We start from the raw sequence: 17,964 nt of genomic DNA, 5'->3' as shown, positions 1-17,964 counted from the left end.
GCTCACAGTTTAGTGAAGGAGACAGAAACAAAGCCATCTGCAGGTAGAAACATCAAGGAAAATGAGGTATGTAGATGAATAATCGCTTAAATAGTAGGGTATATAAGTCAATAGATACAGAAACACTACGGGTGCATGCCTATGGACTTGGTGCGGAAGAAATGAGGTGGCGATTAAGGGATAAGACCTGGAGGAAGGGGTCCTGGAGATGGGATTTCAGAAGGACCTTGAAGATGAGGAGAGCAGTGCCTGTCAAATGTGAAGGGGGAGGGAATTCCAGGCAGGAGAACTTGGGTTCTAATCCTGGCTCTGCCAATTTGCTGTGCTGCCTTGGGCAAGTCACTTCACTTCTCTGGGCCTCAGTTACCTCATCTGTAAAATGGAGATTAAAAATTGTGAGCCCCATGTGGGACAGGGACAGTGTCCAACCTGATTACCTTGTATCTACCCCAATGCTTAGTACAGTGCCTGGTACTTCTTAAGCGCTTAAAAAAATACCATAAAAAAAAAGGGAGGGTGGGAGCAAGGGGTTGAGAGAGAGAGAGGGAGATGAGAACGAGTCACAGTGAGTGAATGGGTGAGCTTGAGAGAAACAACATTTCACACTCCTCTCCAATCAGGTTTTCCTCATTCTCTCCATGAATGATGAATAGATAAGTTCAGCACTGTGGCCATTTGAGCTCTGTGTCCTTTCTTCCTCTAAGTGCCTAAGTCGCTTTGCTATTAATCCACAAACTATGTAACCAGCTAGAGAGGAACCATGCAAAGAGGGGGCATTGCTCAACATGCAAATAGACTCATGAAATCAATACAGCTTATAACAGTCCATTTTCCTCAGGCCCCCTTCCCATTAATGTGATCCTCCTTGGGAAACAATTCACTAATTCAGCTCTACACAGGGTATATAGACCTGCCCAGCCCGATTACAGTCCCCCACTCGCTTTTTGTCACTTGGGTTGCAGAAGCAGCTAGGGGCACCATCGGCAATGCAAATGATCTTATCGATTTGGATAAATGGAACTTAGGAGCTTCTGGAAGGATGGGGCAATTCAGCCCGTAGAGTAATATCAAGGTCTAAGCCCCAAGTTACCCGCATTTGGGGTAGAACACTCTCTCCTAGAGTCTCAATCCCTGTTCATTCATTCAGTAATATTTATTGACCGCTTACGGTGTGCAGAACACTGTACTAAGCACTTGGGAAAGTACAACACTGCAATACAGAGAGACAATCCCTGCCCACAACGAGCTCAAGGTCTAGACTGTGAGCCCCACTTGGGACAGAGACTGTGTCTGACCTGATTAACTTGTGTCTCTCCCAGCATTTAAAACAGTTTTGACACATAGTGCTTAACAAATACCTTAAAAAGATGGGGGGAGGGGAGAGAGACTCTGATAGGGCATTGTTTTTCAGGGTTGGAGTTGGATGCATCCTTAATAGTGCTCCCCACAGCTGTTTGCTTTAGGTTCCTGAGTGAAGCGTCACTTTGGCAACGTGGGTAATAATGATGACATTTGTTAAGTGCTTACTATGTGTCAGGCCCCGTGCTAAGCACTGGGGTGGATATGAGCAAATCAAGTTGGACACTGTCCCTGTCCCATGTGGGCTCACAGTCTCAATCCCCATTTTCCAGATGAGGTAACTGAGGGACAGAGAAATGAATTGACTTGCCCACAGTCACGCAACAGACAAGTGGAGGAGTCTTGATTAGAACCCACGACCTTCTGATTCCCAGGCCCGTGCTCTATCCACTACACCATGCTGCTTCTCACTGAACATAAAGGACTTAACAGCATCTGGGGGTCCATGACTAGGTGAGCTTCACTTTGTCACCAAGCTCACCGGATGTCTTTTACCTGGTGTCTCACCCTGTTAGTCACATCTGGCCGTCACACAAACAAGCCCTGCCCTTTCCCTGACCTCACTGGCCCTGTGCTTGGCACATAGTAAGCGCTTAACAAACACCATTATTACTATCCTGAGGCTGGACCAGGGTGGGGAGAATAATCCAACCAGCATAGAGAGTGGGGCTTGCTTCAGCAACAAGTGGGACACCGGCTAGACTCTGCCAATGTACTTCAGTATAAAGTGAAATTCACTAGTCTGTCAGTCACACTTCCTCCAAGAAGCCTCTGGAAGCCCACAGTGGCTGCTGCTGTAGTGGTCAGGCAGTCAGTCAGTAAATCGTACTTACTGAGTGCTTCCCGTGTGCAGGGCACTGTGTAAGCGTTTGGGAGAGGACGATATAACAATAAACAGACACATTCCTTGCCCACAATGAGCTTACAATCCATAGGGGGAGACATTAATATAAGTAAATACATGGCAGATATGGACATAAGTGCTGTGAGACTGGAAGGGGGGATGAATTAAGGGAGCAAGTCAGGATGTTCCCACAAGGCCCCAAATGAAAATCTTAATTCCATTCAGAAGGTACCCATGACTCCAAACCAGTGTACATTTATTTATTTATCTATTTATTTATATTAATGTCTATCTCCCCCTCTAGACTGTGAGTTCGCTGTGGGCAGGAATGTGTCTGTTGTTATCGTGTACTGTTCCAAGTCTTAGTACAATGTTTTGCACATAGTAAGCGCTCGATAAATGCGACTGAATGAAATGAAAGCACATACTACAGGAAAATATGCTCTGTAATAATAAAAATGATGGTATTTGTTAAGTCTTAATATGTGCCAAGCACTGTTCTAAGCGCTGGGGTAGATACAAGGTAATCAGGTTGTCCCACGTGGGGCTCATAGTCTTAATCCCCATTTTACAGATGAGTGAATTTAGGCCCGGAGAAGTTAGGTGATTTGCCCAAGGTCACACAACAGACAATAGGCAGAGCCAGGATTAGAACCCATGACCTCTGACTCCGAAGCCCATCTTCTTTCCGCTAAGCCACCCTGCTTCTCTGTATTCTAACCATATATGCATTTCCCCTAGCTAGGATAAGAGCAAGGTGGTCCCATTGCTTTGGGAACTGCTGGTCATGGTCCTGAGTCGTTTCTCTAGATTCACGCCTCCTGCTGTCTTCACTTCCCATGGTGAGCAAATAAGTTCCTGGAGGGTGGGTATCGTGTTTATCAACTATACTGTCCCCTCCCAAGCACTCAGGACAGTGCTCTGCACACAGTAGACAGCAAGCTCCTTGAGGGCAGAGATTGTGTCTACTAACTCTACTGGATTCTTCTAAGCACTCAGTTCAGTGCTCTGCACACAGTAGACTGTAGGCTGATTGTCCACTGTGTGCAGATCCCATTCAAGGGGTCGGGGATGAGTTATAAGACAAGACGGGACCCAAATGAAGAGGAGTTTCAGCCTTCCTGTCAGATGATGTGCTGTTCCATTTTAAGTGACCCTACCCTGGCTCTTCAGGGTGACTTTCGACTGCTAAGTAACAGAGAGTGTTGGCTTGGCCTTTCGTGAGACTGCAGGTTAAAGAGCACTTCATGAACTAAAATAAAAAAATAGGTCAGAAAACAATGTCTTTGCTGAACCAAAACATCTGTAATTCCAGCTCCAATCTACAATAAACAGCCTGATCCTATCTTGCCTTTCTGGGAGTCCTCTATTGCCCTGTCTGAGAAAGAAGAGAACCAGAAGAGAGAGAGGTAATCTCCAGAACAAATCTAGCCCAGTTGAAACTCAGAAAGAGAATAAGGATTATAGCTTTCTTTGAAACAGCATTAAAACTCCCCATTGTAGCTAAAACCCTGGTGCTTATCCTGGAATTTGGAGCGATAAGAAGCTGTCACAAGAGTCCAAATCTTACTAGAGAGGGAAAAAATGGTTAGAAATCAAGCCACATTGTATTATTAAATGCAAATATCAAAAGGTAACGGAGTTAGGCACTGAGGCCCATTTACACTGATCCTTTCTAATTAAGGACATAGCGAGCATAAAGTAGATGGTGACAGTCCCTCGTTCTTTTTTTTTTTTTAAACTATTTGTTAAGCCCTTACCATGTGCCAGGCACTGTGTTAAGTGCTGGGCTAGATACCAGGTGATCAGGTTGGTTACAGTCCATATCCCATGTGGGGCTCTCATTCTTAATCCTCATTTTATAGATGAGCTAACTGAGGCCCCAAAAAGTTTAGTGACTTTTCCAAGGTCTTACAGCAGACAAATGGCAGAGACAGGATTAGAACCCAGGACTTCTGACTCCAAAGCCCCTTGCTCTTTCCACTAGGCCATGCTGCTCCTCATTCCTGAGCTAACAGCGTTGAACTCCACCAAAAGGCAGTGCTCACCCCCATTTTGTTTGATGTGGGGATGCCTCCTTGTTTCAAAAATGAAGTTTGGGGGCTAGGGGAGGTTCCATTAAAAAAAAAATTGGATGTAGGTTTTTTACCCAGCTAGAATTTTTTCCCTATACCTAACGCATGTGGGATTTATCCTGTAAAAGTTTGATTCTGTCCCTCCCATCAAAACCGATAGTAAAATCTTATTGAGCAAATTCTCTTCACAGCCTCTCCTCACAACTTTGCCTAGACAACAGCACTGCTGGAAGCTTGGACATCTGAGGGTCACACAACAGGATGTGAAGTGCATGTCATTTGGAAGATAAAAGAGTTTACAGAGAAGAAATGAGCAAGCAGAAAACAAACATTGCCCCTACAGGAGATCCCCTTTCCAATTTTGAGGTGGTAGAAATGATAGAAATCAAGGTTGAGGGGCTTTTGGTGTACCTGCCCTGTTTGCCAGCCCTGCATTCTTAATCTAGCCAGTCAATCAATGGTATTTATTGAAAGCTTACTATGGGCAGACAACTGTACTAAGTGCTCATCCACATCAAGAGTATTGACGGAGCACCTACTCAGAGCTAAGCGCCATACTCAGGCTTGGGTGTGTGCAAAAGAAGACAAATTATCCCCCCCTCCCTCTAATGGGGGAGACAGACAAAATTATTTACAGCTAGTAAAAGCCAGAGGAAGACCGACACCTCAAATTCCGAGTCTTTGGAAATTCAGAGACCAGGTCAGAATGTAGCCTTCTCTCAACAGGGATTTTCCCAGCCCTTCTTATGGCTTTTATTGTAGGGTCATTTTTGGATTATTGGATTCATTTTGTTCAGAGTAGGCTTTGAAAGTTCTCTGGTTTCTCAACATTTCCCCACACCCATTCTGGGGTCCTGGATATGGGGTTCAGTTCAACCTGCAAAACTTAGTTCTGAAAGCAGACAAGTGAAATACCCTTAGACAGTAATCAGAGAAAATTAGTAGGTGTAAAAGAACCTGCTATTTTAAATTTCACAAAAGCTCTAGAACTTTTTAAATTAAGATTGAGTTTTAGGTTTCACAAAACTTTCTCAAGTTTTGCAAAATATTTTCCCCTTCATTTCGACCCTTGTTTGTGCAAGGAAATTTAATTTAAATAACATACTTTTTTAATTAAGTGAAAGACTGTGCAATGCAAACACTAAAATTCTTGTTTGAAAAGAGATTTTCCCTTGTTCTTTGACTTTCAGGGGAACAGAAAAAAAAATGTAGCAGCTCAGAACTGAAGTTCATACCAGAGCAAATAGAATTTGAACCTCAAGCAGCATAGAGCACTGGCCTGGGAGTCAGGAGGACCTGGGTTATAAATCCGGCTCCGTTGCTTGTCTACTGTGTGAACTTAGGCAAGTCACTTCACTTTTCGGTGCCTCAGTTACCTTATCTGTAAAAAGGAGATTAATATTATGAGCCTCATGTGGAACATGGATTATATTCAACCTGATTAGTTTGTATCTACCCCACTGCTTAGAACAGTGCTGGAATGTAGTAAGTGCTTTACAAATATCATTAAAAAAAACTCAGAACTGTTGTATTCTCCCAAGCACTTAGTACAGTGCTCTGCCTGTAGTAAGCACTCAATAAATACCAATGATGTTGATGATGATGATGAAGATTGTGAAGTTTATTAACTTTATTAGTTATTAAATTTACTAAGGGAAGTAGCATGGCTTAGTGGAAAGAGCATGGGCTTGGGAGTCAGAGGAAGTGGGTTCTAATCCTGGCTCCGCCATTTGTCTGCTGTGTGACCTTGGGCAAGCCACTTAACTCTCTGTGCCTCAGTGACCTCATCTGTAAAATGGGGATTCAGACTGTGAGCCCTACGTGGGACAATCTGATGACCTTGTATTTACCCTAGCACTTAGAACAGTGCTTGGCACATATAACTAATTAATAAATGATGGCTTTTGTTAAGCATTTACTATGTGCCAAGCACTGTTCTGAGCCCTGGGATAGATACAAGGTTATCAGGTTGCCCCACTTGGGGCTCACAGTCTTGATTCCCATTTTCAAGATGAGGTAACTGAGGCACAGAGAAGTTCGGTGACTTGCCCAAAGTCACGCAGTTGACAAGTGGCAGAGTCGGGAGTAGAACCCACGACCTTTGACTCCCAAGCCAGGGCTCTTTCCACTAAGCCACGCTGCTTCCCTGTATCTATCTCAGCACCATACTAAGCGCTTGGGAGAGTTCAATACGACAATAAACAGACACATTCCCTACCCACAACGAGCTTACCTGAACCCAGGGTGTCCTGGTAAGACCCAGATCCTTTGTAAAGAGCCAGAAATCTCAAGCTTTAGAGTTGAGAGGAGGTGTCCTCCGCACTCAGTGATTAAACTGGAGTTTTATAGGCAACATTTGCAATAACCTTAATACTGGGAGTGTACCGTGACTGTAGTTACGATTTCATTAGTCTTTCTGATAAATAATGCAGCATCTTTAATGATACATTTCCTCTGAAAAAATGGACACGGTGCTTCGTCTAAAGAAGAACGGCATCCTCGGTTAAATTTCTATAATCTTTAAATTAATTTGAAATGTTTTAAGAAATGATGAGCATCTGAACGGTAAAAGAACAGATAAAACCTAAAGGCTTTACTTTTTTCAAAGAGAAGTGTTCGAGAATGAGGGCAGGAAGGGTATGAATCAAGTTATCCTCCTGGAGACCCCACCCTCTTAGGTCTAATACAGCCAGGCTCACCAGAGGAAAGGAGTCCCTGCAAATTAAAACAATACATAATAATAAAAACTGATTTAATGTGCACATTATTTTTCCATTAAAACTGAAGAGCATCTAATGCATGGATGTTATTTTAAACCGACCACACTAATGCAAATCCTAAATTACTAGTAAATCAGGCCTAAGTGTGTTCTATCAGTTGTCTTTACTGTTATTGACAATAAAGATATTCTGTCCCCCAGGACATCTTGCCTCTTGCTCTGGAGTCGGCTAGTTAAAGGGGGAGGGAGGTGGGGGAAAGAGTTGGATTTGAACTTGAAAAAGTTGTTTGCTTAAAGCAGACCTTGCCTTAGGGTCACCGGGGACTCTCAATTGCCCATTAAGGATGAGCTAAGGTAAGCAGAGATGAAAAGCCACTCAAAGAGTTAACAGTCCCTGATTCGGCATCAGTATTCTCTCAAGCAGAGACCCTAGTGAACCTCCCCTCTACTGTATTGGGGTCTTGCACGAACAGGATCTTGCACGTCCAGGACCACCTTTTGAACGACTGGCAGCCCTGGTTCTTCATAGAGCACCTCTCTGCCCTTTGGGTACCCGATCCAATTAATTAACCATCTGCCCAGCTGAAGTCACGTATTCCACCTCGCTGCCCCTGCTAAACTTCTGTGTGGTATAGCTGGCTTTTTTTCTCTTTATGGTATTTGTTAAGCACTTACTTTGCGCCAGGCACTGCACTAAGCAATAGGATAGATACAAGTTAATCAGTCTGGACACAGCCCCTGTGCCACAAGGGGCTCACAGTCTTAATCCCCATTTTACAGAAGAGGTAACTGAGGCAAAGAGAACTCAAGTGACTTGCCCGAGGTCACACAGCAGACAAGTGGTGGAGTCGAGATTAGAAGCCAGGTCCTCCTGACTCCAAGGCCCAGGCTCTATCCGCTAGGCCACACTGCTTCGTGGCCCAGTGAGGATTCGCCTCACCCCACTGTTACTTTTGGGTTCGGTTGAGTGTGAGAATTAGCCTTGTGTCTTAGAGGAAAGAACATGGGACTGGAGCCAGGAGAAAAGAATTCTAATGGCGGCTCTAACACTGGCCTTGGACAAGTCTTGATTCTATTTATTGCCATTGTTCTTTTCTGTCTGTCTCCCCCGATTAGACCGTAAGCCCGTCAAAGGGCAGGGACTGTCTCTATATCTGTTACCGATTTGTACATTCCAAGCACTTAGTACAGTGCTCTGCACAGAGTAAGCGCTCAATAAATACTATTGAATGAATGAAAGTCACTTAACCTTTTTGGGCCTGTTTCCTCATCTGTAACATGGGGATAAGGTATCGACTCTCCTTCCCTCTTAGGCTGTGAGTACTGTGTGGGACAGACTGTGTCCAATCTGATTTTCCTGTATCTTCTTTAGTACTAAGCACAATGCTTGGAACAGAGTCAGTGTTCAGTCAACACCGTTATTCTTACTATCTGAAGATTGTTTCTGGAGCAAGACATGGTAGGAGACTGTGAGTTATTTTCAAGGCCTTGTCCTAAAATAGAGAAAGATGCAGGCCAAAGCTTGGGAAAGCAGACATTTCTGACAGCTGTAGGTCTCTTCTGCGTATTTCCACATACAATGAAATCATCTTAATTCAGACTACACTTGGGAGAAATCCAATCTGAATTAGTGAAAAGACTGAATTAAAGTAGTATTTTTTTAATGAAGTACTGTGCATAATCATCTGTCTCCATGTCCCTGTCTCTGGGTGGGTTTTAGATTTAGGCTTAGCTGCTGGGTGCCTGTCCTACTTTGTCTCTTTCTCAGACTGCCTCTTGAAACCTTTCCAGGACTGTTAAAAATTCAGCCCTTTTTCCCAAATACTCCTCTTCTTCGATATTGTCTATTTTCTGTTACAGTTGAATAGATGTGAAGGGCTCCGAGGACAGAAATTATGATGCCTGAGTGTTGTCCCCCTCCCACCCCTTTCAGTGTGTTACATATGTCTTATCTACCAGCACTCCCTGATAGATAAAACCATTAGGCCTCAGTTTCCTATTTGTAAAATGCCCTTTGAAGCAGCGTGGCCTAGTGGAAAGAGCCCGGGCCTGAGAGCTAGCTCATTGTGAGCAGGGAATGTCTCTTTTTATTGTTGTATTGGACTCTCCCAAGCACTTTGTACAGTGCTCTGCACACAGTAAGCGCTCAATAAATACGATTGAATAAGTGAATGAATGAATCTGGGTTCTAATCCCAGCTCCTCCACGTCCCTGCTGTATGACTTTGGGCAAGTTACTTAACTTCTCTGTGCTTCAGTTCCCTCATCACATTCAGAAAAGCCCAAACCTGGTCCCTTCCCCTAAGACCTCCCCACCCTGCCAACATACACGTACGCGTGCACGCACACACACACACAAGACTGCGTGTCGGAAGTGGCTACCCTTCTAGGGAACTGTGAGGTGGTTTCTGATGAAAGCTGTGAATCATTAAGGGGGTTCAGATGACACCTGCCCTCCGGAGCAGAGGCTGTTGCCACCCACCTTTGGGAAAAGTTCGAACATCACGCTTGGGTGTTTGTTCTTCAGATGGAAACCGTTAAAAACCCATGAAACTGGAAATTAATGATGATGAAGACCCCAGGGCAGAGTCGTACACGGCGAGAGAGGTTAAGTCGCTTTAAATGGCATTGAACTGAGGCCTTTTGGCTTGGGGGTGGTGCAGGTGGGCGGGTGAGGGAATGAGGGGGAAGAGCATCATCAAATTATCCAGGATATTTACCGAAATTACCTGCAGAGAGCTCAGACTGTATTTAGCATGGTGTGAGCAATAGGGAAGCAATTTATCTTAATTGTGGACTTAATGTCCTTAACTGGGTAAGAAAAGAGTCAAGCCACAAACAGATCTTCCCTCTTCTCAAGTACCACACACTCTAACTAATCCTGGGGGGACGGGGTGTGACCCAGGTGAAACATCAGTTCGAAACACATCGATAGTTGAAGAAATAGGGGGAAAAGTTGAGCCTATCAGCCATGGAGCCCTAGAAGAAGACTTGACCGCAGTATGGCATAGTGGATAGAGCACAGGCCTGGGAGTCAGAAGGTCATGGGTTCTAACCCCAGTTCCTTCACTTGTCTGCTGAGTTACCTTGGGCAAGTTACTTCACTTCTCCAGGCCTCAGTTTCCTCATTTATAAAATAGCGATTGAGGCTGTGAGCCCCAACTGGGACAGCGACTGTCTCCAACCAGATTTGCTCGTATCCACTCCAGTGCTTAGTACAGTGCCTGGAACATAGTAAGTGCTTAACAAATACCAAAATTATCATTATTATTATTATTATACATAACTTGCATCACTGCTTTAATTTTGCCAGTGGGTTTGCTCATTTTAACTTCCCAACTCTGAGTTGTGTGAGGGCGGGGTTGGAGGGGGTGTTATTCCCAATGATTGTGTGTGACCCACATGCGGCTCACAGTCTCAATCCCCATTAGAGAAGCAGCGTGGCTTAGTGGAAAGAAGATTGGCTTAGGAGTCAGAGGTCATGGGTTCTACTCCCGGCTCCGCCACTTATCAGCTATGTGACCTTGGGCAAGTCACTTCACTTCTCTGGGCCTCAGTTCCCTCATCTGTAAAATGGGGATTAAGTCTGTGAGCCCCACATGGAACAACCTCATTACCTTGTATCTACCCCAGCGTTTAGGACAGTGCTTGGTATATAGTAAGCGTTTAACAAATACCAACATTATTATTATTATTTTTATTTTACAGTTGAGGTAACTGAGGTAATCAGAAGGAACTGGGTTCTAATCCCAGCTCGACCACTTGTCTGCTGTGTGACCTTGGGCAAGTCACTTTATTTCTCTGTGCCTCAGTTCCCTCATCTGTAAAATGGGGATTAAATACCTATTCTCCCTTCCCCTTCAAAAGTGAGTCCCTATGCGGGACAAGGACTGTGTTTGACCTAATTAATGTATATCTACACCAGCACATAGAACAGCACATAGTTCGCCCTTAACAAATACCATTAAAAAAGCCCAGAAAAGGCTGTCAGGCCATAGTGTGGACATCTACACCTAGCGATAGACTCCAAAATCATAAATCTAGTCTCCATGGTGGAAAGCCCCTTTCACACTAACTGGGCAATTATTCTATGCTTGCCCCACACAGTTTGTGGCCAAAATGGGAATTATGCCTTTAAAATTCAAAAAAAAGAAAGAAAAAAAAGACACTTGGACCCATGCATCCTTGGCTAATATTTTCCTGGTGAGAGACTTTGATATTCTGTCCTGTCTGAATGGCTCATCCTTTTCCTTTCCAGTAGCCGCTCCGAGGACAAAGCTACCACAATGAAATGGTTGAAAACTGCTCTGGAACAGTTCATCGGCGGAATGTCTGGAAGGAGTTCAAGAGGATGCATTCATTTCTTCCAGGATCAGGAGACTGACGTGTCTTCGATGGCTTGAGGGATGACAGGGGAAAGTTCTGCTAGCCATAAGACCATGGGAGCCAGCAGGAGCAAATGTGAATCCCGGCTCTGTGGCCAGGTCAGCCGGTAGCTCTGACCATGAGCTCGGGAAAATGATCACGAGTCACACAGAGCTGATATCATGGTAGGACCCTACATTTGGATGGTGTTAGTAATAATAATAGAGCTATTTGTTATGCACTCACTATGTGCCAGGTGCTATACTAAGCGCTGGGATGGAAACAAGCAAATTGGGTTGGACACAGTCCCTGTCCCACAAGGGTCTCACAGTCTTAATCCCCCTTTTACAGATGAGGGATCTGAGCCCCAAGAGAAGTAAAGTGACTTGCCTAAAGCCACACAGCAGACAGGTGGCAGAGCCAGGATTAGAACCCATGACCTTCTGACTCCCAGGCCCGTGTTCTATCCACTATGCCACGCTGCTTCCTCTAGAAACACAACATTCAGATCGGATGCAATTCCTGTCCCACACGGGACCTGCAGTGTAAGGGGAGGGAGAACAAGTATTCAATCCTCATTCTACAGATGAGGAAACTGAAGCCCGGAGAGGTTAAATGAATTGCCCTAGGTCTCACAAAAAATAAATGGAATTAGAACTCGAGTCTCCTAACTCCCAGGTCTGTGCTCTATCTGATGGACCACACTCGTTGTTACTCATAGTACAGTGCTCCGTACATGGTAAGCGTTCAATAAATACCACTGACTGATTGATCAATTATATTACCCTCTGCAAGCCAGGGGCTAGCAAGCAACTGCCAATCGCTCACGTCTCCGGGAATTAGCTCTCCCAACTGCTATCCCTAGGGTACTCTCCAAGTGCTTAGTACAGTGCTGGGTATGCAGTAGGCGTTCAATCAGTAGCACCGCTAATGACAACTCTCTCTCCCAGGCATTGAGTCCCCCACCCGGCCACTACTTCCCCATGGCACTTATGTTTATTGATTTTTCTGTTGTTAATGGTATTTGTTAAGTTCTATGTGCCAGGCACTGTACTAAGTGCTGGGGTAGATACAAGCTTATCAGATTGGACACCATCCCTGTCCCACATGGGACTCGCAGTATTATTCTCCATCTTACAGATGAGGCAACTGAGGCTCAGAGAAGTGAAGTGACTTGCCCAAGGTCATGCAGCAGACAAGTGGCAGAGCCAGGATTACAGCCCACGACCTTCTGAGTTCCAGGCCCGTGCTCTATCCGCTACGCTGCTTTCTAAGTGTTTATAGTATTAACCAAAATTATAAAAAAGCATGAGCTCCTCTAGACTGTGAGCTCATTGTGGGCAGGGAGTGTGTCTACCAACTCTGTTGTATTTTCCTTTCTCAAGTGCTTAGTACAGCACTCTTCACACAGTAAGTGCTCAATAAATGTGACTGATTGATTGGGCATATAGTAAGTGCTTAACACATACTACGGTTATTATTAGAGTTGTTGGAGTTTTTGTTGTTACAATGCTCACTCTCTCTGCCTGTGGGAGAGTTCTGAACCTAAAGGGAAGTATCTTCAGGAAAACAGTAGTGTTCTCTCGGCCCAACACCATAAGGAGTGGGAGAAGAAGGCGGGGGTGATTAGGAAAGGATGGGAGGAAGAGGTAAATATAATGGAGGGAGGATGCCCCCCCCCCGAAAAATCTCCTCCACAATAAGTCATCATATTAAGCGCTATGACCTAATGATTTTGTATCATCCTGACTCAGTCCCCGTCCCCCACACGGGGCTTACGGTCTAAGAGGGAGAGAGAATAGTTCTCTGCTTGCCATTTCACGGATGAGGAAACTGAGGCCAGAGAGGTGAAGTGACATGCCCAAGGTCACCCAGCAGGCCAATGGCCAATCCGGGACTAGAAGCAGGGTCTCTCGCTTCCCAGCTCCCTGCCCTTACCCTGGGGCCACACTGCCTCCTAACACAAGTTTCAGGCCGGATGTCTTCACGTTGTATTCCCCCAAGTGCTTAGCACAGCGCTCTGCACACATTAAGCTCTCAGTAAATACGACTGAATGAATGAATGAATGAATGAATGAATGAATGAATGAATGAATGAATGAATGAATCCCACCCACGAAATCCTCTCTGACGGCAGAGCACCGAGTGCCGCAAGCAAAACATTCCCTCAGTTGGGAGCGTTTCCCCGCAAGATGGAGAAAATTGCCTCTCCAGGCCAACGTTAAGTTGTTGATGCAAAACCTCATTCCCAAGCCTGCTGGTTGGGGTTATTCTGATATACAAAGCAGTTGGATACCAATAGTGGTGGAGCCCAGAATTAGACAGGATAAGCCACTTCCCACGCTGCATTAGCTTTTAAATATTAAATGTACCGCTTAGGGCTCTGTGGCATTCCCCTAATGGAACTGACGGCCTCCGACGGCCTTTTACATGCATCATGTGGTGATCCACGAAGGCAGAGCCAAGTTAGCAATGCTCTTTAGCCCCCCAAGCCGAAGACCCAGAGAAACCGTAGAAAACCGGGTGTGGGAAATTAGAGTTGGGTCGGGGGAGAGTCTTTCCACAACTCCCCGCCACTGGACCTGGGCTCTTTGCCCCTTCCGAGTCGGGTTCCGTGTCTTCGCTGAGGATCGGCACGGCCGGGGGGAGAGATCACCTATTACAAACAATCGATTCTTTCAATAGCAGCGGCCCTCTCCATCATCTCCTGGAAGTCTCCCTCTTCCTGGACTTATTACAGGATCGGTATTTATCCTCTGAGGCCCGAAGTGATGCGAATTCCTCCACTTCTGACTGCATCCTTCCAAATTGGTCGGTGTACTTTGCACAATTAAGTGCCAGTTGCAAGCTCAGAAGTCTTGCTCAAATTACCTCGAGCCAAGTCACAGAAAAGGAATATGGAGCTGACAGCTTTCCATTTATGGATTGGAGGCTCTATTTTTTCTGCCTTCTAACAGCTTTTCAATCTAACATGTCGTACCAGTGGTCCTCTGATTCCAAGATGACTACACGCATTAGGCAGAGACTTGGAAATTATGGCTTTGCTTCCAGAAATCCTTTGTTCCTAATGATTCGTGCCTCTATTGGCTTATTTTTCTAGTAAATCCCCTCCCCCCCCCAAATTCCAGGAAATTAGTTAAGCTCATTTCCTGAAGGAAGAAAAGAGAAGTCAATATTCTTAATTGTGGTCCATTGGGTGATTGGGGGGGGGGGGGGGGGGTGTTGGTTGGTTGTTTTTTTTTTGGTACCTTGTGAGAATTTACAGTTTCAGAATTTTCTCCAGATCTCATGTCAAAGAGATGGCTCCTTAATACCCTTTGTGTCCACGCGAAGCTCTTTAACCTGGCATAATCTCGAAAGGAAAGTCTGTTACTACTCTACTACTTTGGAGGGAGACTTGCAAGGTTATGAGGTCTCAAGTCGACTCTTGACTCTGTGAACCACTTGCTGTGCCAACTTGGGCAAGTCCAGAACTTTCCATCTCTCTCTTTCCCCTTCAGCCCAGGCAGACTGCCTACCCGCTCAGCCGTCCAGAATCCTACTGAGATCACATCTCTCCTGTTAGATTGCCAGCTCCTCAAGAGTAGGGATTGTCCCACCCCCTTGTAGACTGTAAACCCGGTGTGGACAGAGATTGTCTCTCTTTATTGTCGAATTGTACTTTCCAAGCACTTAGTACAGTGCTCTGCACACAGTAAGCGCTCAATAAATTTGATCGAATGAATGAGTGATTGAATGATTAGTATGGTGCTCTGCACAGAGTAGACTGTCAGCTCCTTGAGGGTAGCGATCATGTCTACTAACTCTACTGTACTCTCCCAAGCACGTAGCACAGTGCTTTGCACTCCATAGACACTCAATCAATCCTCCAGATTGACAACTTCCACTGTGTGTTTTGATTTCCTCGGATTAAGCCCCGATTTAACACTCCCAACCTTTCTGGTCATACCATCCTCTCAACCACCTCAGCTCTTTGCTGAACTTTGTCTGTTCTGTTATTTTAATTGAGTTAACCACTTGTTTTTTATCTGTATCTTCTCTCACACTCTTAATTACCATCAAAATATGCCATCTGGTGCCTGCAATTAGACTGTAAGAAGAGAGGGCTGGGATAGCCACAAAGACCTCATATACGGGGATCTGCAATCAATCGATCAATCAATCCACGATATTTACTGAGCACTTACTGTGTGCAAAGCACTGTACTAAGCACTTGGGAGAATACAAAACAACAAAACAACAGAGTTGGCAGACATGTTCCCTGCCCATATGAAGCTTAAAGTCTAGAGGAAAAGCTGGAGAAGCAGCATGGCCTAGTAGATAGAACTCAGACCTAGGAGTCAGAAGGACCTGGGTTCTAACCTCAACTCCACCACTTGTCTGCTGTGAGACCTTGGACAAGTCACTTCACTTTGTGCCTCAGTCCCCTCATCTGTAAAATGGGGATTAATACTGTGAGTCCTACATGGGACAGGGGCTGTGTCCAACCTGATTAGCTCATATCTATCCCAGCCCTTAGTATGGTGCCTGGCCTCATAGTAAGCACTTAATACTATTTTTTAAAAAAAGAACTTACAACTATTCATATTCATGCATCCAGGGCAGCTGGTAGCTAGTGTTGGTCCCTTGGGGTTTTCTAGCCCTTGAGGACCCCAAAACTGACTGGGGAGATCCAATAAAAAGAATAATGATTTATTTTAATTAAGCACTTACTGTGTGCCAAGCACTGGAGTAGATAAATACGATCAGATTGGACACAGTCCCTGTCCCACATGGGGCTCACAATCAAAGACTGAGGGAGAATGGTCATTTCATCCCCATTTTACAGATGAGGAAACTGAGGCACAGAGAAGTGAAGTCAGTCAATCGTATTTATTGAGCACTTCCTGTGTGCAGAGCACTGTACTAAGCACTTGGGAAAGTACAATATAACTGTGACAGAGACACATATGCTGCCCACAATGAGCTGACTGTTTAGAGGGGGAGAGAGACATTAATAGAAAAAAATGTTACAGATATAATAAGTGAAGTGACTTGCCCAAGGCCACATAGCAGCCAGGTGGCAGAGCCAAGACTAGAAGAACCCTGGTCTCCTGACTCCCAGCACCCCACTCTTACCATTAGACCAGGCTGCCTTTAGTTCCAATAAGTTTTCTAAGGTTTCGAACCGGGGTTGCACAGAATTTGGCTCACACGTTTCTTCTCTGTCCATTTGGCATGGGCTCTAATCCTGACTCTACCACTTCAATCGTATTTATTAAGCACTTACTGTGCGTAGAGCATTGTACTAAGCTCTCGGGAAAGTACAATACAACAATAATGACAATCCCTGCCGACAATGAGTTCACAGTCCAGAATGGGGGAGACAGAAATCATTACGGACACCAATACAAATAAATAAAATTACAGATATATACATAAGTGCTGCTGTGTGACCTTAACTTTTCTGTACCTCAGTTTCCTCATATGTACAGTGGAGAGACAATACCTGTTCTCTCTACCCCTTAGACTGTCAGTCCTGTGGGTATAGGGATGGTGTCCAACCTGATTATCTTGTATCTACCCCTGAGCTTAGTATATATTAAGTGTTTAAAAAATACCACAGTTATTATCATCTGCTGCAGAAGGATAACTATGGTATTTGTTAAGCGCTTACCATGTGCCAAGCACTGTTCTAAGCACTGGGATAGATACAAGGTTATCAGGTTGCCCCACATGGGGCTCACAGTCTTATTCCCCATTTTACAAATAAGGGAACTGAGGCACAGAGAAGTTAAATGACTTGCCCAAAGTCACACAGCTGACAAGTGGTAGACAGGGATTAGAACCCATGACCTCTGACTCCTAAGCCCGTGATCCTTCCACTAAGCCATACTGTGGACTATCAAGCAGTTACCTAGTCCATTTAGGCTGTCTCAACAAACAACTTGGACAACTTCTTCCCTTACTTGTCATTTATTTTAAGGTCCATCTTCCCCTTTGGACCGTAAGCTCTTTGAGAGCAAGGATCGCGTCTCCCAACTATATTGTACTCTCCCAAGTGCTTAGTACAGTGCTTGGCACATAGTAAGGGCTCAGTAAATGCCACTGATCGATTGACAACTCTGCTTCATCCTCTTCTGCTCCCTGCCCTGAAGCACTCACTGACATACACAGCCCAAATGCCCCTTGGCTCTCAATTTTTGGAATACAGCATCCAGTAAATCAGACTACGTCACTTTTCATGTGTAGACAAGGTATATGTCTTCATCGCAACAGAAGGCAAATGGATAGGAGTATCTGAACCAAGGCCACATGTCCACATGGTGAGTGTAGGGGGTGGAATGGACGGACACCTGAGCCTTCTCATCCAGAGGAGTCACTCGGCCCCCTTGGGGGAAGGGAATGATGCCACCCCTGCAGAGGTGCCATCCATTTCATTCCCTTGAGACCCCAGTTCTAGCCTGGGGTTCCTAAAGTCCATTAAGCGCCGAGACAGAAAGAAGCATTACAGAGGAGATGTGAAATAATACGACTCACTATCAGGTAGCTCACCCTGATCGTGTCTGTAGGAGTGATTCCCAAGAAAAGCCACACATTGAAATTAAGAAATCCCCCTGAGTC

Source organism: Ornithorhynchus anatinus, chromosome X5, assembly GCF_004115215.2.
Source record: "Ornithorhynchus anatinus isolate Pmale09 chromosome X5, mOrnAna1.pri.v4, whole genome shotgun sequence".
Classification (NCBI taxonomy): Eukaryota; Metazoa; Chordata; class Mammalia; order Monotremata; family Ornithorhynchidae; genus Ornithorhynchus; species Ornithorhynchus anatinus.
The sequence above is the reverse complement of the archived record's forward strand: the minus strand, read 5'-3'. Positions refer to the sequence as shown.